Raw genomic sequence first — 23,714 nt, forward strand, 5'->3', positions numbered from 1 at the left:
ATTGGCTGTGTGTCATGCCTGGCAGTGGAATATGCAACACTTCATTGGTCATTATCTCACCAAACCCTTACAAAAGAAAACCAAGGATCAGGACAGAAGACACAGAAGACCAATTCAGTTAGAATAGGAATTTGTAATGTCAGGACAATATTGAGGATAGGAAAATTAGAGAATATTAAGCGAGTGATGGAAAGAGGATACATAGATATTTTAGGTTTGTGCGAAGTGAGACGGAAGGAGAGCTGGGATAACTGGAGTGATACTTACTGAGAAATATACAGCCAAGGGGACGAGAGCCAACGAGGGATTACCATAATAATGAATAAAGAGGTAGGAAGAAGCATAGTCAACATTGAACAAGCAACAGATGGAATATTACCAGTAGAGATGAAAGCAGAACTGACGAACTTGGTCATTGTTCAGGTATACATACCACCGAGCAATCATAAGGAGGAAGAAGACAATACGATATATGATCAGTTAGAGGACATAATCGCATATGTTCCAGCATGAAAATATTTGAGTGTGATGGAGGATTGGAATTCGACAATGGGCTATACATGGAAAATGCCAGGTCACTTAGAAAGGTATCAGTTTGATTATGCTATGGTTAGACACAGATACAGAAAAAGTGGAATCAACTTGCACAATTTCCCGGGAGCGGATGTGGCCTATGACCAAAATTAAGTTGCTATGAAATGCTTCAATTTCAAAAGATAAAGCAGGGGCGGCGAGTTAGGAAGTGGAATGTAGAAGCATTAAATGGATTGACAAAGAAGGACTACCAGCAGGCTGCAGAGAAAATAATGGAGAATGGTAAAGAGCTGAGTATTATCGAACAAACATGGGAATTTATCAAGAAAGGGTTATCGAAAGCAACAAAGGAAATTATAGGATCCATTAACATGAAAGGAACTATGAAACCATGTAAATACTGAGTTAGGCAAAATGAAGTACAAAGAGTTAAACAATAAATTGAGGTGGGCAACAAATAGAGCAAAAGAAGCATGGTAGAAGATGCAGTGCGAGGATATGAAAAGTTTGCAGAGGAAGGGAGAAATTGGTGAGCTATATAATAAGATCAAAACACTAATGGGAAGTAAGAAGATCTGGGTTAACAGTTGTAGATAGGTCAGGTAGGGTAATAGTTGACACAGAAAAGATCCAAGAGATATGGAAAGAATAAAGAGAAGCACTGTATTAAAAAAGAAATTAGGCCAAGGTTAGACATTGAAAATGACCATGATGTAAATGAAGATAGCTTAGGTCCAGCCATACTCAATGGTAAGTTAGAAAAGGCATTAAGGGAGATGAAACCAAATAATGCCAAGGGGGTAGAAAACATTCCTGTAGAACGACTAAAACGCTTAGAAAAATATGGGAGGAAAAGCTTATATTAACTATTTTCTAGTATCTATTAGGAAGGAATCTGGCCAGAGGATATTTTGAGATGAGCATTAGTTCCTATTCTTAAAAAGGTAAAGGCTACATCATGTGATGACTGCAGAACAATAAGTTTGATATCCCACACAGCTAAATTTGTTATCAGGATCATCAACAAAAGGATAGAGAGTAGGGCAAATGATCACTTAGGGGATGATCAGTTTGTGATTAGGAAGGGGAGAGGTATGAGTTATGTCATTACAGTAATGAGATCAGTCAGCCAAGGGGCTGCAAGCATTGCTGAGTGAATTGGAAATTCAGTGCGACATGCATGGGATGAAAATCAATATTAATAAAACAAAGATTATTCAGTTTTCTAGAAAGAAGATGGCTAAGCTAAACATTAAAATAGGAGGGCAAAAACTAGACCTGGTAGAACAGTTTACGTATCTCGGATGTGTTTTGGACCAACACGGTCAAAGTAGTAGGGACGTAAGGAGAAGAATTGCACTAGGCAAAGAGGCTTTCAAAAGGAGAAGGGAGTTAATGACAGGGATGTTGAGTAAGGATATTAAGAAGAGACTCGTAAGAACTTTAATATGGAGCTTAGCTATGTACGGCGCGGCAACGTGGTCATAGAAGCAGGAGGATAGACTTAAATTGGAGGCTTTTGAAATGCAGGTGTGGAGAAGAATGGATATGGTGAAATGGACAGAGAAGAAAACATAAGAGGAAGTACTTGGTATGGTGGGCGAAGAGAGGGGTTTGTTGGGTGAGATCCTATGGAAGAAGGAAAAGTGGATGAAGGGGGTATTGACTGGCAGTGGGATGTTGAAGACTGTAATAGAGGGGAGAATGTTAGGCAAACGAGGAAAGGGAAGGAACAGGATAGGGATGTTGGACGGAATTAAGGGAGGAAGAAAGTACTCAGAGATGAAGAGGGACCTGGTGTAGAGTGTGTTGCTGGATTTTGTGTTTTGTTAGGAGAGGCAATTGAATTATTTGGTATCCATTACTAAAAAAGAAAGAAAGACTCGTACTTTTCCACAGATTTTATTATACGGTACAACGCGTTTCACCGACTTGGGGCATCATCAGTTACATATTTGCAAAACAGACAGAGCAAGCATATATACCCTCAGGACAGAGTGGGGGCGGGGAGGGTTGGAAGGATTTGAGGGGGGTGGGGGCTCGCAGGTGCGTTGATGGATTATTTTGACCATTTCCAGGCTAGTTTCTCGGAGAGGAGTGGGGAGGGGTATGGGAATAATTGCTCATTACAAAGTGTCGTGTTGGGGTTCACCAAGTGCCTTCTAATCCCTAATTGCTCGAGAGCGTCCATTTTTAATCCTTTTGGGAGTGTGTGTAATATCTCTGGGACAAAGTCACTGCTGTGGTTGAATTCTAGTAAATGCTTGGCGAAGAGAGAGTTGTTATTCTGATTTTTGTGACACCTAGCGTGTTCCTTGACTCGTAACTTGACATTCCTGCCGGTCTGACCGACATAGACGCTGTTGCAATCCTCGCATTTCAGTTTATAAATGCCTGATTTGAGAAGGCTATCCTGGGTGTCTTTTCCATTGGCTAGAAGTTTGGAGAGGGTTATGAGTGGGTAGAAGGCTGCTTTGAGTGAGGTGGGTAGGCAGTTGGAAATCCTATATGAAAGATCTCCCAGACACGGGATTGAGCACCGCTTAAAAACTTTAGATACTGCGGGCTGTGATACGAAAATGCTTTTTATGGCCATTGCTTTTTGTTTTTTCCGTAGTAATGTGTCAACTAGTTTGGGTTTGAAACCATTGTTGGTAGCTATATTAGTGATATTCACGAGTTCAATTTTGAAGTTTTTGGGGGAAAGGGGGATGTGTAGGAGGCGGTGGATCATGGAGTGGAGGGCTGCGTGTTTGTGAGAAAAGTGGTGTGCGGAATCATTAGAAATTATATGGTCTGTATATGTGGGTTTCCTATAAATTGCAAATTCGTGTCTATTATCCCTAATTGTGATTGTCAAGTCGAGGAAGTTGATGGTGCCGTTGACGTCTTTTTCCATGGAGAAGGAGATATTCCGATGAAGAGTGTTTAGGAAATTAAGGAAGGAGTCTAACTGTCGGTTGGTTCCGGTCCATAGGCATAGTCCACGTAACGAAACCAACAGCCCACGTTTTTGTTATGCTGATTGTCAGCATTAAAAAGATGTTCTTCTACAGAATTGAGGAAGACTTCGGCTAGGAAGGGGGTCAGTGGGGAACCCATAGCTAACCCATCCGTTTGGCTGTAAAGGGTGTGGTTGAAACTAAAATAATTCTGGTTAACTGTCATTTTGATGAGGGGGACCAATTCGTCTGAGATATTTTGGGCAATGGTGGAATCCTTGAGTAGTTCTTCCACCCTAAGCAAAGTTTCCGATATTGGTACGCAAGTAAATAAATTGCTAATGTCGAAGGAGACTAGCCTCGCTTTTTCCGGGACATCAATATCTTTCAATTTTCGGGCTAGCTCTATAGAGTTTTTAACTCCATATTTAGGTTTAAAACCTGTGGGATCTCGGAGCAATACGTCTAATTTTCGTGCCAGAAGGTGTGAAGGGGCGGACACAGCTGAGATGACAGGCCAAATAGGTATGGCTTTTTTGTGTAATTTGGGGAGTCCGTACAACCTGGGGGCGGAGGGGTTCATTTGGATTAAACTAAATTTTTCCCTAGCATTTAAAAACTTACACTTGGACACTGCACGTTTCACTTCACTTTGGAAACTCGCGGTTGGGTCTTTGGATAACGGAGTAATAGGATTGTTGTTGATGAACTCAAGGCACTTTTCCACATACACTCGTTTATCCAACACTGCGACACTAGATCCCTTGTCAGCTTTCTGGATGATGAGGTCTTCCTTGCCAATAGTCTCCAATAGTAATAGTTTCTTTTTTAGTAATGGATATTAATTACTTCCACGAGGTGAAGCCTGAAACAATAGAATTATTTGGTAGTTTGCCCATCCAAAAACCTACCTTAACTGGTATATTACCTAATAATAATATATTTATAAATGTATATATACATATACATACATATATACATACATATATATACATACATATACATATATATACACAATCAAACACGAAATCCCGCCAAACAGCGAATAAATACTCATATATACAGAAACAGATATAAGGAAAAGGGATAGGAACACACATAAAGGACGAACACAATAGAGGTGGGGAAGGCAGAATCGAACGGACCACAAGAGTAAAAATATTTCCTTGACCGGGACTCGAACACCGGATCTTTCCACTTGCCGGGCGGATGCTCTTAACCACTTGAGCTATCAAGGAAACGTAATTTTCTCTGAGATCCGTGGGTCTAATATGTCGCAAAGCGCCCCGATTCTTTAGCCAAGAGATGGCGTCAGGGGACTCTTTCACCCACCAAAGGAGAGGATATATTTTTACTCTTGTGATCCGTTCGATTCTGCCTTTCCCACCTCTATTGTGTTCGTCCTTTATGTGTTTCCTATCCCTTTTCCTTATATCTGTTTCTGTATATATGAGTACATATATATACATATATATATATACATATACATATATATATATATATACACATATATATACACACACACACATACACACACACACACACACACACACATATATATATATATACATACATATATATATATATACATATATATATACACATATATACATATATATATATACACATATATACATATATATATACACATATATATACACATATATATACACATATATATATATACATATATATATATATATATATATATATATATATATATATATATATATATATATATATATATTCAAACACGAAATCCCGCCAAACGGCAAATAAATACTCATATATACAGAAACAGATATAAGGAAATTTTTTACTCTTGTGATCCGTTCGATTCCGCCTTCCCCACTTCTATTGTGTTCGTCCTTTATATGTGTTCCTATCCCTTTTCCTTATATCTGTTTCTGTATATATGAGTATTTATTCGCCGTTTGGTGGGATTTCGTGTTTGAATGTGTATTTGGCCAATGTGGCTCATCTCTTTCTTCTGGCTATGCGTGCCACAAAACGCACTGTTCCTTTCCTGTATGATGTTGTATGAATTCTAACCCACTGTCCTTTCCTTTCCTTGTGTATTGTCTATTTCTCCTTTGGTGGGTGAAACAGCCCCCTGATGCCATCTCTTGGCTGAAAGAATCGGGGCGCTTGGCGACATATTAGACCCACGGATCTCAGGGTAAATTGACTATCCTCGATAGCTCAAGTGGTTAAGAGCATCCGCCCGGCAAGTGGAAAGATCCGGTGTTCGTGTCCCGGTTGAGGAAATATTTTTACTCTTGTGATCCGTTCGATTCCGCCTTCCCCACCTCTATTGTGTTCGTCCTTTATATGTGTTCCCATCCCTTTTCCTTATATCCGTTTCTGTATATATGAGTATATATATATATATATATATATATATATATATATATATATATAAGTATATATACAAATATAAATATACCTGGTTCCTGCTCTATGGAAAAAATGCGCCGTAAACTAGAGCAATCTTGTTACCATAATGTAGATTACAATTTTGTCCATTAGCGGCGTTAGTTGCCACAGACCCAGTGAGCCATCTGTGCTAGGCGCACCTTTTAACTGTGCATATGGTGCCTGTTATGTTAGTTTTTGTTGTCCTTGTGTTTACTGTTTGTCGAAAATGGAAAAATATGAAATCACGGAACAATGAATTAACTTCAAGTTTTTTATGAAGTTCGGTAAAAGTTATCAAGAAATTTCTGTAATAATGACAGCTGCTTACGGTTATAATACTCTGAAGCAAACATCAGTTTTCGATTGGATTAAGGGTTTTAAAGATGGCTGACAAGACGTCACAGGATGATGCAAGGCCGGGACGACCTTCAACCAACTGTGTTGATGATAACATTAATCGTGTGAGGTCCCTTGTCCTTATCATCCGTCAAAAAACTGTCCAAATGATATCTGATCAACTGAATTCAGGAATCAACAGTGCACAATATTTCAAGGGAACATGATGGATGGATCATTTACCATGACAATGCACCTGCATATTCAGCTTTGATTGTTCACCAGTTTCCGGTAAAAAATTCAATCACCATCCTTGATCATATGAGGGAAGATGTGGACACAATAAAGCAAGAAATTAGGAGTCAACTAAAAAACCTGAAGAGAGGCAAGGACTTCCAAGGGTGCTTTAGACACTGGAGAAGAAGATGGAATAAGTGCAAAGCAAACGAATGAAGAATTCTTTGAAGGGGACAATATGAAAATATTAGCAGAAAATTTGAAAGAGAACCTGAAAACACTTTGGTCGTACCTCATAGAAGTTCATAGAAATTATTGAACAGCTAGTTAAATCACAAATGATAATGGCAAAAGAGCAAAGAGCAGTTTGTATAAGGCCAACTTATTCAATTCCTTCTCTCAAAACATCCTCATCCAAGTCTTACTGCATGTCTCCCATAGCTTTGAAGTTCATTCTCTCTGCCTGACGCCCAAAATGGAGGAACCAAGCAATTACAAACCTATTTCTCTTGCATTCATATCATGCAAGATTATGGAACATATAGTTGCTATTTCCAGAGTGGGACACCTCGATAGTTGCGAGTTGTTGAATAACCAGCACAGTTTCCAAGAGGGTAAATCCTACAAAACAAAACTTCCACTTTTTGTTCACAATATGCTTATTTTGGGATTGAGCCATGTTCCAGTGGGCATGGTTTTTTCAGATTTTAAGATAGCTTCCGACAAAGTATCTCACACAAAACTACCAATCTCTTTTAATCATATACACACAAAAAAAAGTCTTTGAAATCAAGACTGAAATTCTTCAGAATCTGTTTTACAATGTAAAATTGTTTTACTTAGGCACATAGTTACACAAATAGTGAAAAAACTGAATATATGTAAACGTACATATACTGAGTATATGTAAATATCGGCTACAACACATAAAACAAAACCATAAACACAGTAATCAACCCGAAGGTCGGTTTAGTAGATGATGGTAGAGATCACCCCGTACTAAGCCCTATACGGCGTGTGAAAATTCACACATCAGGGTAGTAGGGCCTGTGCCGGTTATGGTTTCCCAGGAAGACCTGGTACCCGAAAAATCACTTTAGCTTGGGTGGAGCTGCAGGTGCCCAGAGTGCCTTGCCAGGGAATCGAACTTGGGACCCTCCGGTCAGCAGTCCATCGCTCTACCCACTGGACTACCGTGACCCACCTACCACATATGTTGCAATGAAATGAAATTGGTATTGGAATGGGAGTAAATATAGTTGGAATAAATGTATATATGGCATTTAAATAAAATTATAGAACTCCCACCGTGAACAATGAGAGTGCCATATTACAATGAATTCTCAGGGATGGCAAAGAGAGAACATCCAAGATACACTGAAAAAGAGGCATTGGTTACGTCCCAACTAATGGCCATTATGCACCAGAACACCACAGTGGACACTCATGCCGTGCTTAATCAAAAATATATATCAGATCACCAAGATTAGACAGCCTAAATACTTCCCACAGACACAAACTGTGATGCGATGGTAAACAGGTACTTACTTTTGTGTTGAAATGCATTTTCTCCTATTTGCCACAGCAGTGATCACGTGGCAACCAAAACGACAGAAGGATTGCTACTCAATGCTTCCAAATGTGACTCACTGCCGTATGCAAACTTATCTGACATGAGTGGCAATCAGCCAAGTCTAAGAGAGGGACTGTTATGTTCTGAAGAAGCAAGGCCAAGGCATGCACAGACTCATACTCTTCATAGAAGATGGTGGATGCAGGGATGGGCTTTCGTGTCTACCTTCACTCAAATAATGTCACAGCAACATCAACTCATCCTGAAATATATATTTGGCATTAGAGAAAAATAGCTTACAAAGCTATCAAGGGCTACTTAAGGGCATTTGGATCAAGGGAACTCGTTCCAAGACTCTCCCTTTAATCATATATGAAAAATGTATCTCCCCATTAATGTATTTCCTGATGCACACATTCCCACCCCCTACACATGATACCACGTCACACCATATGTCCCAAAATCAATAAAGAAAACTGCTATTATTTCCTCTACAAAATTGCATAAGCATGCTCTAAATTTTTAAATTATTACAAACCTGCCATATTGCCATACATCCAATCGTCTTCTGTATCATCTTGAGGTTTTGGTGACAAGTGCCATAGTGTGGTGGTGTCTAGTGCAGGGTGGCCAAAGGTATATAAGTTTGGAGAGCCGACGTGCTGGAGGTGTAACCCTTAACTGGTCCCACAAACGACAGTGCTATATAAATGGAGAAGACATAGAAAGCTCACCATTTTCCTTTGTTTGGGTGTGGAATCTTAAGGATGGATTCTCATATGTCCCCTATGTGACAAGTGAGAAGGAGGGAGAGACAATGAAGGTCTCTCTCCCTGCCTCTTTCAACAGTTTTGTCTGCTGCTTCTCTGAGAGAACTAACGCCTGCCTAGAACATAATATGCTGATTGATGGAACTCCAAGTAATTTCCAAAGCAAAAGGGACGCAAGAAAACCCCAAGGAATTAATAGACATCTGCCATCCTGAGTTTTGCCCTACACTGACTCCTAATCAAAGCTTTGAAGCAGCACCAGTCAATCCTCTCATCTCAGCTCCCGTGAATAGATCTCAATTGGTTTTGAAAGTATGGATTTCAATTACACAGTACTCACAAACGCTCACACATACACACACAGCCACACACACACACAAATTCAGAAGATGACAGAGCACAGGTGATGGGCAGGTGATGCCACGTCCCATTAATCTGCCCTCTTGGCCAAATTTTCTAACGGTAAGTCATTCAATTTCTTTAGCCCATACAAATCTTACTTGTTTTCATACAAATAAGACTGTACTTTTCCTTTTACTACTTTACTTTTTAGTATGGCCATTAAATACTTCCACCAAGTGAAGCCTGAAACAGTAGAATACATACTTTTCTTTTGTTTATTCCAATTTATGACCTATTAGATACGTTGGTAAAATCAATGTTTCTCTGGTTTTATATGGCACATGGCCTGATTGAGGTTACTTTTTGATTCCCATTTAACATTGAAAATTTCCATGGGGAAAACCGAATAACTGAAGGTATTTTACATAAATGTAAATATGGTTTTTAGGCAGCATGAGTGTCCTTCAGGGAGGCCTTTATTCCAGCAAGGGGCTGATTTGATTCAGCTGATTGGGCAGAACTGTAATTGGTGAGTAATCTTTCCATTCAGGCAAAGGGCCTAGTGAATAGATAGATGATGCTATCAAAGGTCATGAGACAAGTTTATTATGCATCATTGGAATGGGTTTGATCTGAACTCTGTAGCCAGTTGCCCACAATCCAGGGAGCAGGGCTCACCACAGGTAAAAACAACTTTGGTTCTTAACGTTAAGGGAGAGAGAAGAACACCAAAAACCTTGTGAATAACTAGCCAGCAGTAAATGATACCATTTAACGTCCAGGGGCAGCCTTTCAGAAACATTCTCCCACCAGTGGTTCCTCACAGCAGTCTGGTGCCTTCTCTTCACTAACTTCCTAGCTTTTTCCACATTCCCATTAAATTCACTCCTAATTAATGACCTCCCCCAAGCCAACATGAGCTTTCTTTTTATTATTTGTAAAAGAAGATATACCATTCAAAAAGGATCGCACTACTATCATTGATTTAGAAATTTTCAGGAACACCTAAGCAACTGAATTTAGTTTTTTTTGTTGTGGGCACAAAATGAATCAGTTAATGTAGCAAAATTTATTTTTCAGTTTTTATGTCCAGAATCATTAACCTGATGTACTGACTTAGTGTATAATCCTCAGCACAGTGTAAACACACATGAGAGACATTACTACAAGAAGTATATTACTCATATAACAAAAGACATCTGAACGCAACCATTTCAGAGTGTAAAAATCATTCGCCTTGACGGGGATTCGAACCCAGATCCCTCAATGTCCATGCGAGTGCTATAGCCAGTTATGCTATCGAGGTGTCCTCTTAAGCTCTGAAATTTCGGAAATGATTTTTACTCTCTGAAAATGTTGTATTGAAATGAATATTAGCCGATGACTACTTTAAAAGTTACCGTTGCGGCATCTTCCGCAGTTTCTTGGAATTTGCCAAAAGACATCTGAATGCCATCGCATTAATATATGCTGAAGGATAGGAAAACATGACCCCACCAACATGGAAATTAAAGAAATAGCAGGAAGGCTACATTATTTATTTTCTTTCTCGTTAGTAAATTTTACCTCAGGATTGGATATGTATTTACTGATTCTGTTAAGAAAATGAATGTCTTATTAATTTGGAGATTTAATGAGGATTCCACAAGGATAGAAATATGCATTGATACAACCATTCACCTTGGCCTACCTAAATGATTCCTTTGAAATGCCGTCTCAAATAACTTTGTGGGCTACAAGGAAAAATCCAAAGTAATGTTATCTGTTTATTTAATATTCAAAATGTTCATTTAAGTACAGAATCACTTACATTGGACTAAATAATAGTAAATAAATGTTAGATATTATAGAAATATATCAAAAGTGATAGCATTAGATATATAATGACTCAAAATGTTTAGCGATGGCGGCAGTGAGTGACAATGAAATTGCTACAATGGAAGACATGGTGCTTTGATGGCAGAGCACCCTATGACCCTACAACCTGAAGCATCTTAGATGAAACACTTTCTATACACTTAAACCATTCAACCTATTCCAGTTTATTAATTATTTTTTTAATATTTAACTTGGCTTCCCTCTATCTCTATAACTAAATGAGTTATTTTACATTTATTTTCATCCCATACCTATCACACCTGACCGTCCAATGCACTCAGCAGAGATTGCGAACCCTGGGCTGACCGGCAAACAAAAGCTTGGTCATCAGCAAACCTAACTGATTATATTGAATTCCATACTGACCTTGATTCCAATCTCCAGTTCTTCCCATAGTGCCTCTTTTAATATTTCCCCCACATACACATTGAACAGCACACGGGTGATACAACCCTGCCTCACTCCTCTTCCTAACACTGCACATCCGGGCCTTCCGTCCACCCCTCACACCTGAGCAGTCTGAGATACATACACTTTCAAGGATAAGTCTCCTATTTCTACTATCTATTCACATACACAAATACATCCTGACTGTAATCTATGCCCGTTTCTATTAGTTACCCCATTACTGCCAGGCCATAGCACATGTCTCTCCTCTTCCTGGGCACAAAAATCATCTGCCCCGCTCTCTTTCCTTTTGTTGATGACCCTGAGAACCACTTCAGCTGTTTTAGGAAATTAAATTTGTTGTTCTTTAGTCATCACATATTCCATCCCTTCCAATTTTCGGACCAGGGACACTAACCGCTCGGACATCTTCCAGTAAAATTCCTTGATCATGAACACCATTGCAGAACTCCATAAAAACCCTTCCTCCCAAGCTATTGAGTAGTTCTATGAGAATGTTATCTAACTCCAATCCTCAATTAATTCAATGCCCTTTCTTGAGCCATTAAACCTATCCTACTTTATCTTCTGTGTCTAAGCTTTGGGCCTACTGTCTTTTCATACAGTTCTTCTGTGAATTCTTTCCATTTCTTCATTCATTCAGTAATTGAGTGTTTTGAGTCCATTCAATAATTTTTCTTGAATTATCTTTGATGATTTGTACCGATATTACGTTCTTACTTCCTGGCAGTCCTTTCACATTCCTGCACAGAGCACCCATTTCCCCCTTACTTTATCAACTTTCACATCCCCACACAATCTTTGTCCATGCTTCTTTAGCTCTGTTGGTTTCCCACTTAAATCTGCCATTGAATTCTTTGTTCTCTTTCCTACCCATCTCTGCATTTACATTCTTCTCTTCTCTTGTTCTTAATCATATCACCTGCAATCCTTTGTCTTCTTGTCCTCTTCCCGCTCCTCAAGATTGGTTTATGGCTTTCAAATTCATTTCCTTATTTTATGATAAGTTACACCCATGAGAATGACTGACATTAGGCTAAGACTAAGTGACGACCTCTTTATTGGAATTCAATGCTCTGGAAGACAATGGCACTACGTGCCAGCCTGTATCTAACGTGGTGTAATGAGCACTTTAAAATCAGTGTTTCCTCATCACAGCCACAATTTGCTCTGCATCTACTGCAAATGCTTCCTTTGTTCTGCCAGGTCACCAGAAGAGAAAGTGTAATGCTCTCATTACGAAGAATAGAATCCTGTGGAGAGAAAACCAACAATGTGATGCAAAATTTCAATGAATATTACAAAAATGCTTAAATATCTCACAAAACACACGGGAAAACGCTCATTTAGCTCATGAGATAATTAATAGATAAAACAAAGAGCAAAAAAGGTTCCACAATAGTGGTATGTCATGAATGAATTCTACATTAGGATTTGATATTTTACTAACAGACGTCTTATGCAGTCATCTCTGAATCCATTCCTTTGAACAAGCCATCACTTGCGAGGTTGTCTCTGGCTATTTTGAGTGAAAACTGTGAAAGAGTACGGAGGGAAAAGATTAGATAGAGTAAGAATTGATCTGCCCCGCATTTTGCTTAGCCGTTTCCCCCAGAAGCAGACACAGATAGAGAATTTTAACTCATCGAACAGATAATGACATCATCAAAGAAGTACCTACCTTTCCCTCTCTTTCAAACCCCATCTGCTCCTACCGATGTAGGCCCACTGCCACCTGAGATGGAATTGGCCGTTAGAGTGGCCGTGTCAGTCATCAGGTGAGAGGTGGTGATGCTTACATCATTGAAACCTTTTGAGCTGGGCTAAAATAATGGAGGATGATTAATTCTCACCAAGTGGGTGGGATTCGATCATATTAGAGTTCCATGAGTGCACGCCCCTTTGAAAATTCCAATGGATCCGCATTGGCTACTGGGCCGGCTTCATTCTCAGTCTTTGGTGATGGGGTCACCCTTGGCCATGCAAGGAAGACAGAGAATGAAATGGGAAAGGGAGTTCCAAAATGAGAATATACAACCGATGATACAGGAATTCATATAGCAGCATGGAATTCATAATTATTAGGATTAAAGATAATAAATGATGAATTGTTCAATTTTTGCTGGTATACAAATGAATGCCTTTCATCTTCATTCCTAAATCATAAGATTGATAAATGAGTCAGTGCCTCAATCACATCAACGAGTGTCCACAAATGATCACCCGCCTGACATCCAAATGTCTCTTCCTATCCTGTATACCGAAATCCAATCCGCAATCCAACGTAATGGCGACATTCTACTGTCACAAAACTTGAGAGTGGGATCTTCAGGTTGACTCTTCCTCATCCTAATTTCCAGTTACTATCTTCTAAAACTGGATCTGGGTCCAGGCATTTCTGGGACAGACCCGTTATTGTTCAGTAATGTGCTATAACTTAACACTTGTCAAGAAGAATGAAAAAATCAAATTGATCTTGAAGATATGGTTAAAGCACGTCTAGACTGACTAAATCATGTAAAAATGCATCCATTTATCACACTTACAAGACCCCTTCGCGAAAGAAACTGAGGACATTTATCATTATTTACCGACGTCCACTTTACATATATTTTGCTGACGACTTTGAAAAAAGAACATAATTTTTCAATATTCAATTGTTCCCGGCTAAACTTTGTGGACATTCATTTTAATTAAATGAAATATACAATGTATCTTTCCACTGTCCTTAAGGTCAGAGGAAAGATACATTGCATTCTTCATTTAATTAAACATTTTTTTTTTAAAGATTCACTTGAGCAACATCACATTGCATCAGCCAGACTTCCTGCACTCAGCTTCAGATGCTCTGCACTGCACATATGTCCTATGGTATCTCTGGGTTCATAAAGGGTTCAATGAGGGAAGAACAATCACCTGAAGGGAGAGTGAACCCTAAATATAACTCCTGGCCCTCCAAGTCTGGGGTTAGGCATAGGGCTAGCAACCCTACCCTTCAAAAATTCACTCGCTATGAAACCAATAAACATGCTTCGGATAGATAAGCATGGATTTTATAGGTATCGACCTGGCAAACAGACAAGGACAACAAATTCATGAAAATTATCAACATGGAATGTTAGAACATTGTTGATACCGGGTAGAATGATTGAAGTTGCCGATGAAATGCTTAAAAATGGTTTGGATATTACAGCCCCACAGGAGGTGAGATGGGTAGGAAATGGTAGAATTGATGAGAAGAATTTTACAGTAGCACACAGTGGGCTCAGCTTGCTCTGTCACTCAACATGCTGATAAAGAACACATGATTTGAGCATTAAAATATTCACTAAGGTGCCAGGAAAATACCTGGGACAGGAATTGTGAATCAAATAATCATGTGCTGGTATCCAGGAGACATTCCTCTTCTATATTGGACATAATGTCTGCACAAGGACCGATTTGTGATTCTGATGATCACTATCTAGTGAGAGTGCATTTTAATGAACGACTGGCACTCTTGGGTATGCTCAATAGACCAGGAGGGGTTAAATGGAATAATTACATTTTAAGAGAACCTGGGCAAGCTTTGAGGTACAGAAATTAAATAGGTAGAAAGTTAACAAGGAATGAGGAAGAACAGACGGAGCAATAGTCTGTGGAATATCAATGGCAAGAATTAAACAATGTGTTTTGTCAACTGCAAAGGACATAATAGGTAAAACGAAAGTAAAAGGCATGCAGATTGGTTCGATAATGAGAGCAAACTTGCTATACAGGAAAATAACAAGGATAGATACAATATGTTACAAAAGGAGACTAGATTAACAAGAGAGAAGTATAGGAAGAGCAGGAAAGAAGCTGATAAATTACTATAAAAGAAAAAAAAAGAGTGCTTAAAAATCAGATGAAGGCTGTAGAAGAGCTCCATAACGCTAAAGAAAGCAAAAAGTTCAACCAACCAGTAAAATGCATGACTAAAAGCTAACAACCATGATGCACTCCCGTAGAAATAAAAATGGTCAAGCCATTGGGGACAAAAATGAGATGATAGAAAAATGGGCTGAATATTTCAATGGCCTGCATATTAAGGAATTAACTCCACGGGTAGAAGAACAAAGTCACATAGAAAATCCGGAAGTGCTCACTCCAACAATAGAAGAAGTAATTGAAAGTATTGGAAAACAAAGGAATGACACAGCACCTGGAGAAGATGGAATAACAGCCAAATTAATTAAAAATGGAGGTCAAGATTTAAATAGAACATTACATCAGCTAATTTGTAGTATTTGTGAGTTGGGTGAGTTCCCAGAAGACTGCAAGACAGGATTGATTTGTCCAAATTATAAAAAAAGGTGACAAATATGATTGCAAAAACCATAGGTGTATTATATTACTGAATGTACCATATAAAATTTTCACCAGTCTTCTTCTAACATCCATAAGCGCCTATGCTCAAGACATACTGGAAGAATATCAGTTTGGCTTTAGAGCTGGAAGAAGTACCATTGACCAGATATTATCGGTAAGGAAACAATGGAGAAGGATTGACCTACCTTGGAAAAATAAGGAGTCCAGTTCAAAATCAACAAGTTCTCAGTGTGACCATGAGTTTGGGCCTCAAATTGTTAACCTTTCCGGACATTCCTTTTCTAATAGTGAGACTTCTTTGCTAGAAAAGGGCTTAAGTACATACCTTAAATTCCTATTTCCGTTTAAGGCATTAAAAACCTGGTGGTTGACCTTGAAGTTGCCCTTCAGAAAGAAAACATGGCGTTTGAGCAAGCCTTTTCCCAGGAGCTCTGGAGAAATGCTATGAATATAACATTGACTTGAATATACTCTTCATTGACTGCAAAAAAGCTTTTGACAGAAAATCTCTTGTCTCAGGGGTAACTTTATGGAATTTGCATAACATATTGAAATGAAATAATTGACTTTGTAAATCCACACACTTTATTTAAAAATTTCATTTCATTTCAATATGTTATGCAAATTCCATAAAGTTGGGCCTGGGACAACAACTTTATTAAGTGCGCCAGTAACGAAGATAAGGAGGGTCTCTAGAGAAGACATTCCATCAAATACCAGAATGCGCCATTGAACATCATCTTCAAAAGTTGCTGCATCTCCCTTGGAGTTTTCCAAAATTCATCAACCTTCAGCATAAAAAACCCAATTCTCAGCAGGAAATTTCGCTATCAGAGTAGCCAAGAAAGCCTGGCTTACAAGGAAGATACACAAATGGTATGTTAAATGTAATGCTATATCCCATTATTTACTACTTTTATCCATGGAATTGTCCCATAAACTTCATTGAATCGAGTGTTTATACTTTCATAAAAATGTTCCCCAGACATGCAGTGCGATTTCCTTTCATAAAAGAGCAAAAATCAACCGTAAGCTTGACCTACTATGGAGAAATAAGGAGTCCAGTTCAAAATCAACAAGTTCTCAGGGTGACTGTAAGTTTGGGCCTCAAATTGTTAACCTTTCCAGGCATTCCTTTTCTAATAGTGAGATTTCTTTGCTAGAAAAGGTCTTAAGTACGTACCTTAAATTCCTATTTCCGTTTAAGGAATTAAAAACCTGGTGGTTGACCTTGAAGTTGCCCTTCAGAAAGAAATCATTGCGGTTGAGCAAGTTTTTTCCCAGGAGCTTATTAAAATCTCACAACTAGAAGTAAAAAAGAAAAAGCATTCTATCGAGTACGAGGCCTTGAAGTCGATTATACTGTACATTCAGTGACAGATAAAAATTTGATCATCCAAAAAGCAGATTAAGTCAGCGCAGCGGTTGTATTAGAACGAAACACCTACAACACGAAATGCAAATACTTTATCAGGGACAATAATACTGAAGTACTTCGTTCAGACCCAACCCACAAGTATCAACAAGATATTAAGAAAGTGATTAAATCCAGTGGTACAAATAGAAATTAAGGAAGATATAAATCCAGTCCAAATTTTCCACAGAATATGGTTTAGTGAATTAATTGGACCTTGTCAACAAACTAATGAAAGTGGTCATCCCGAGAAAGTGCATGCTTGTTTCCCTCGATGTACGCAACGTTTTCACCAACGTGACCCAACCCATGGAAGCTGTGAACCTCGCCCAAGACATCATCCTCCTAAAATCCAACCCATCGCCAGTTATAAGTGAACTCTGTGCATTGTTAAAGATGTGTGTTTCTCAAAATTATTTTATTTTTAATGGTTCATATTTCCAACAGCCCAATGGTTTAGCCATGGGCTTGCCCTAGCCCCCACTCCTGGACGGCATTTATAGGGATAATTTTGAAAAAATTTGTTCTCCTCAGCTCACCCTCTCATTAATAATGTATTTCGTTGGTTTAGATATGTAGACGATGTCTTCTGTGTGTGGACAGGTTTCGCAAGGCAACTAGATCAATTTCCAGCACATTTAAATTCTGTCAATTCTAATGTACAATTCACGCGTGAAAAAAAGGAAAAAGGTTCCCTGAATTTCCACGACTCATCCATTTGTAAAGACAAAGACCGGTTACAGTATTCTATTTTTAAGACCAAAATGTATTCGGACCAATCTATTCATTCCTCTTCAAGGCATTGCTTTGCCCAAAAGCTTTCGGCATTTCATGCAATGATCCACCGTTTAACCGCTATCCCTATGTCTACGTTAAATATAAATCAGGTTCTTTATGTAATTAAAACATTAGCAGTAAACAATGGCTATTCAGAAGATCTAATTAATAAACTTTACTGGAATGAACTTAGAAAAAAGTCCTATGCCACATTTACAACCCCGAACATTTAAAAGATCCCATTATTAAAAGTTTTCCTAGAGAAAAAATTAAATGTGCCTTTTACAGTGGTTCATGCCTTAAGAACCTCACCTCTCAAACTAAAGACAAGGTCCCCAAAAACGAGAGGAGTGGAGTGTATGAGTTAAAGTTCTCAGAGTGTAACACAAAGTATTTTGGGCAAGCAGGACTGAAATTCAAAGAGAGAATTCAAGAACACCTAACATGTTTAAAAAGTAAGACAATAACATCCCTCTTTGCAAAGCACCTCATTGAAGGTGACCACAACAGTGACTTTGCGACTAAAATTATTTATTTAGAAAATAAAGGTCAGAGGCATGATGCTTCGGAGCAGTTGGAAAGTTTGAAATGTGTCCGTTGCAAAGATGAACCTTTCAATGGAACTTTGTATCCCTCCAACTCCCTCCCCACTCCTAGACCTACCTACCACCCTTCCAAGTCAACGATTGACACCGAAAGATTTAATTCTCTTTTCTTCCCGGCTACATTGTAACCTTTTTACCCTTCCACCTTCCCTCTCTGACCAACCCTCCCTTCCCTTGATCAGATGGCATATCTACCAAGTTTGCTTCTATGAGGACCACCTGATGGTGACATTCAACCTTGAAACCTGGGTTGTGTTTTTAAAATAAAGTGTGTCAAATTACAAAGTCAATTATTTCATTTCATCTCATCTCAATAAGCTTTCGACAGCGTGAAAAGAAAGAGATGTTACCTGTGTTGAGAGGTTATGATATTCCTGATTAGACTGGTTCAATTGACATTGTAGAATCACAATGTAAAACCTTTATTGGGGGTAGAGCAAGTTGAGTATTTAATATGACCTCAGGGGTAAGACAAGGAGATGCTCTCTCAGCCATGTCATTGAGCCTGGCCCTACATAATACAATGAAAGAATTGAATTCAAGAGGGACCATTGTACATAAATCCCAGCAAGGATTCCCATGTGCAGACCATATAGCACTAATGACACGAAATGTGAATGGCCCGAAAGAAATGTTTAACATTTTAGAAAACACTGGTGAAGAAGTGGGGCTGAAGGTTAGTGAGGAGAAGACCAAATACTTGAAAATGTCAGCTTCTCAGAACAAGCGGGACCTGCAAAATATAATAATTGGGAATTATGAGTTAGAGGGTTTCAAGGAGCTAACCTATCTAGCAGTCCAACTTGACAATAAAAATAAGACATCCACGGAGATCAATGCAAGGGTAATGGAAGGTAACAAGGCATATTTTGCTAATGTCAAACTCCTCAAGTCAATGTAACTATCAAGGAATACAAAACTGAAGATCTATAGATTGCTTGCTAGACCTGTTTGAACTTATGGAGCTGAAGAAATGTACGTGGCAGGATGAAGAAACCCTAAGAAAATTGGAAAGAAAAATCATTAGGAGAATCTATGGCTCAATTAGAGAAGGAGAGAGATGGAGAATTAGAATGAACATGGAGATAAATGAACTACTAGAAGGGAAGGACATAGTTAAATTTGCCATGTCACCGTGGCTGGCATGATTGGGCCATGTAAAAAGGATGGAATGCCCAAACTGATACTTAATAGCAAGATGGAAGGGGTCAGAAGAAGAGGTAGGCCAAGGAGGAGATGGCTACAGGGTGCAGAGAATAATTTGAAGGCAATGGAAGTTACAAGATGGAAGGGTAAAGCAAGAACAAGAACTCTTGCATGGTGGCATAAGATAGAGGAAGCCAAAGCCCACACCAGGCTGTAGAGCTGCGAATGATGATGAGGAAGTTGAAGTGAGCTTTCAATGAGCAGCCAATGTTCCCAAAAAACAAAGTGACCTACACGATACCTATTCCCCAAGCCAAGTTAGTCGAGGGTGGCAAAGGGTGAGTGTTTGACATGAGTTTGACAATTCTTTAAAAGACCCCTCCAGAGCGAGATTAAATGACTAGGAGCATGTCTGATTATTATTCTGAAACACTCACTTCACTGCCCTTGGTTGTCATGTTCATAAGGACACCATAAAGACTGCAGACATGAATGAAAACAGGTACTTACTTTTGTGTTGAAATGCATTTTCTCCTATTTGCCACAGCAGTGATCACGTGGCAACCAAAACGAGAGAAGGATTGCTACTCAATGCTTCCAAATGTGACTCACTGCCGTATGCAAACTTATCTGACATGAGTGGCAATCAGCCAAGTCTAAGAGAGGGACTGTTATGTTCTGAAGAAGCAAGGACAAGGCATGCACAGACTCATAATCTTCATAGAGGATGGTGGATGCAGGGATGGGCTTTCGTGTCTACCTTCACTCAAATAATGTCACAGCAACATCAACTCATCCTGAAATATATATTTGGCATTAGAGAAAAATAGCTTACAAAGCTATCAAGGGCTACTTAAGGGCATTTGGATCAAGGGAACTTGTTCCATGACCCTCCCTTTAATCATATATGAAAAATGTATCTCCCCATTAATGTATTTCCTGATGCAAACAAGTTAAACAATTAAAATCTGGCGATAAACAAAATATCAAAAACATTCTTTTCATGTTTACCATATGTCCTGGAATAAATTAAAAAAACTGCTAGTGTTCCCTCCACAACACGTACAAACATGCTCTAAATTTTTTAATTATCACAAGGGCCATATTACTCTCAATAACCCAAGGATTGAGACTACCTGATGTAATCGTTTAGTAAATCATCATTGCAGAACAAATGAGGTAGAACAATGAAACCAAGAGAATAAAATATCTGCTTTAATCCAGTATGAGTTCCAATTGGATATGAGAAAATTTTCTCCCAGATGAGTGCCATGAATCTTCACAAAACCATCAGAATGGAAATTTATGAACAATGTTCGACCCTGTTCATGAGCAATCAACAAGATTTTCTTCGCTGGTTTTGGTCCACGGATAAAATATAGGTCCACTACTATACCCCAGAGATGAAATAGTATTCGAAGCAGTGGAAACATGTTGATTCCTTTTCAAAACAATTGGTAGGCTACAAGAAAAAATCCAAAGTAGTGTAATCTGGGGTAAAATGTAAGGATACCTCCATTGTTTCCACAGATGAACTGAACAAATGTTTCAAATTTCAACGGAGGCCCATGATGCAATATTCTAATCAAATTTATGAAACTTGTTCCGAACATCCATTAAACACTATGATTACACAGCAACACAGTGAAATTTAAGGAAAAATTGGGCCTTCCCTTAGTTGAACCAGCTTGTAGACAGAAGGTGGTACTGATACCACGTGGTTAAAACATGGGAGAACCCAAAATAAAGGCAGGATTAGGGCAGGGTTGTTCCATGTTGTTCGTGATGTTTAATGCTAATATTGAGAAGGCAATAGACAAAAATTAAGGAAGAAGTATTTGGTGGTGCACAAATATACGGAGAAAGGATAATATGTATTGAGTATTTTGTGAACATATTTAAGCAGAGGGATCTCTAGCAATGGAAAAAGCAAATGGGAGATAATAGCGCAAATAGAGCACAAATGAAAAACCATGCATCAAGAAATATATTGCATATCATTTTTATCTTTGAATTTGGAGTGGTCAAAAATACATGCAAGCATCCAATGCATTCACATTTACTAAATCCTGAAACATTCTGTGCTATATTTGACAAGAACAATCACAAGAGAAATCTCGAATGTACACACAAGTTTCTGAGCCATCAAACCTGAATCACAGCTTTAATGAAAGATTTCACTGAGAAACCTCCACAAGCATATTGACCACTTTGTCCTCCATGAGTGACACTCTAAATGAATACAGCTTTACTGTTCCCGAGAGCAAAAGTAATTTAATTTATCCCCAAGTGATATGCATTCAAATGCATATTAAGTGAATGACTCCATAAAAAAATTACTGTAGCAGTATGTCCCACAGTTTCTCGGAATATGCCAAAGGTAAACCACCCCTAGTATTTAAAGTTGGCTTAAACCCCATGGACTGCGGCTCAATGCGCACAACTACGAATGCCTGTGACATTGTATGCAAGGTATATCATCACAGCGTCTCGTACCTTTAAAGCCACTCAAATTTCAGAAGGTAAGGGGACACCTCGATAGCTTCACTGGCTAAAACAATTGGCTGGAAGTCGAGGGATCCGGATTTGAATCCCGGCAAAGGCAAATGATATTTACAAACAAATTTTTGCATTATAATATTAACGAATATGTCTTTCAGTTTTGTGATATCCTTTCAATGAGTCTTCAGAAAATTTGTTATTTACTACAATTAAATTAATTTCTTATATTGAATGGCATTTAACTTGCACCTATTGTAAGTATTAACGGACTCCATAATTGCTCTCACCATAAGGTGGGAGTAATTACTATGTTTCTTATATGCTAACTGCTGCTTAGTTAAGCTAATGGGCAGGCAGGTGATCAAATTATCCGAGGAAATACTCTGATAAGTATCTCAGTAAAAATTCTTTTCATTTTGATCCACTAGAGTTGCATGGCAGGTAAAAATAGGTTGTGCCCCACACTTACTCTTCAGAAGTGCGGTTTTCATTATTTGAGAAAGTCCACAAGTGCATTTATATTTTCCTCACATGAATAAAACTTGTGTGTTTTCGTTAGAAAAACGAAGTCATCGATGACAACCGGTTTAATGATAAATTAATAAAAGACACTACACCCATAATTCTGATCGACTCAAAACAGCGCCAACACCCTGCAAACAAAACGATTTTCAACTACTTTCACTGGAAACGGAAAACGCTCAATGACAACAATCAGTGATTCAGTATATCCTCCTTATAAAAAATTAATGCCTAGTGTAAATCACTCCTACCATAAAACGATTACCTGATGAGATCATGGGTACTTTCCACCAGAGCCTTCACTCGATGTTGTTCCCATAGGCACACGTCTTTCATATAATGATTTCATATAATTCACTTATCCATCAACACACAGAATATTTAAAAAAGGATTGATTGGAATAATAAACTCCCGAGGGCATCCATTTGATTTGCCGAAATCAACTTCATTGAGCAACTGGCTCCTCCTCGTCATTACATGGTCTGAAAACGAATACGCCACATTAGTAATCACACTTATAATTGACGGAAGTTGATCAATAACCATCACAAATACTATTAGTTCGAATCACTTACTTGAATTCTCTACTTGCACGAAACGTGACCTTCGATATCTTGATCTTCAATCGACGACTCGTCAAACGGTCGCGGCCAAAATCAGCTGACATCAAGGTTCGCTTGAAAACCGTCAACTGTTTTCTTTCCGAGAACCTTTTAATTTTTTAAATATCTATGTGAAAACAAATCTTTACTTAGGGAATGCCAATTTTTGATAAGCTGCTCTTCCAAAGATGCATCCTTATTTTCTTGTACCTGGCTCTGCACTAAACAAAGAACTAATTTGGAATTGTGGCATTTTGCAAAGAATTGTGCCCTTATGAGAATTCTACATCAATAAATATAAAATTGGCATTCCCTAGGATTTTTGATTAATTGATTTGAATTTTAATGTTAGGTCCA

The 23,714-nt window shown here is 38.5% G+C and overlaps 1 long non-coding RNA gene and 1 other non-coding gene across 2 annotated transcripts; both read right to left on the reverse strand.

Annotated features, from left to right (window-relative positions):
- Window positions 1-4,638: 4,638 nt before the first annotated feature.
- On the reverse strand, window positions 4,639-4,714 carry TRNAA-GGC (transfer RNA alanine (anticodon GGC)). Its single transcript has one exon. It is a non-coding gene; the product is annotated as a tRNA-Ala (tRNA).
- Window positions 4,715-22,828: 18,114 nt separating this feature from the next.
- Window positions 22,829-23,398, reverse strand: LOC139699899 (uncharacterized). The gene is made up of 3 exons (XR_011703627.1): window positions 23,331-23,398; window positions 23,020-23,237; window positions 22,829-22,885 (listed from the first exon to the last, which is right to left on the reverse strand). It is a non-coding gene; the product is annotated as an uncharacterized lncRNA (long non-coding RNA).
- Window positions 23,399-23,714: the final 316 nt, after the last annotated feature.

This window comes from Hetaerina americana, unplaced genomic scaffold, assembly GCF_022747635.1.
Source record: "Hetaerina americana unplaced genomic scaffold, ioHetAmer1.1.p SCAF_974, whole genome shotgun sequence".
NCBI classification, from domain to species: domain Eukaryota; kingdom Metazoa; phylum Arthropoda; class Insecta; order Odonata; family Calopterygidae; genus Hetaerina; species Hetaerina americana.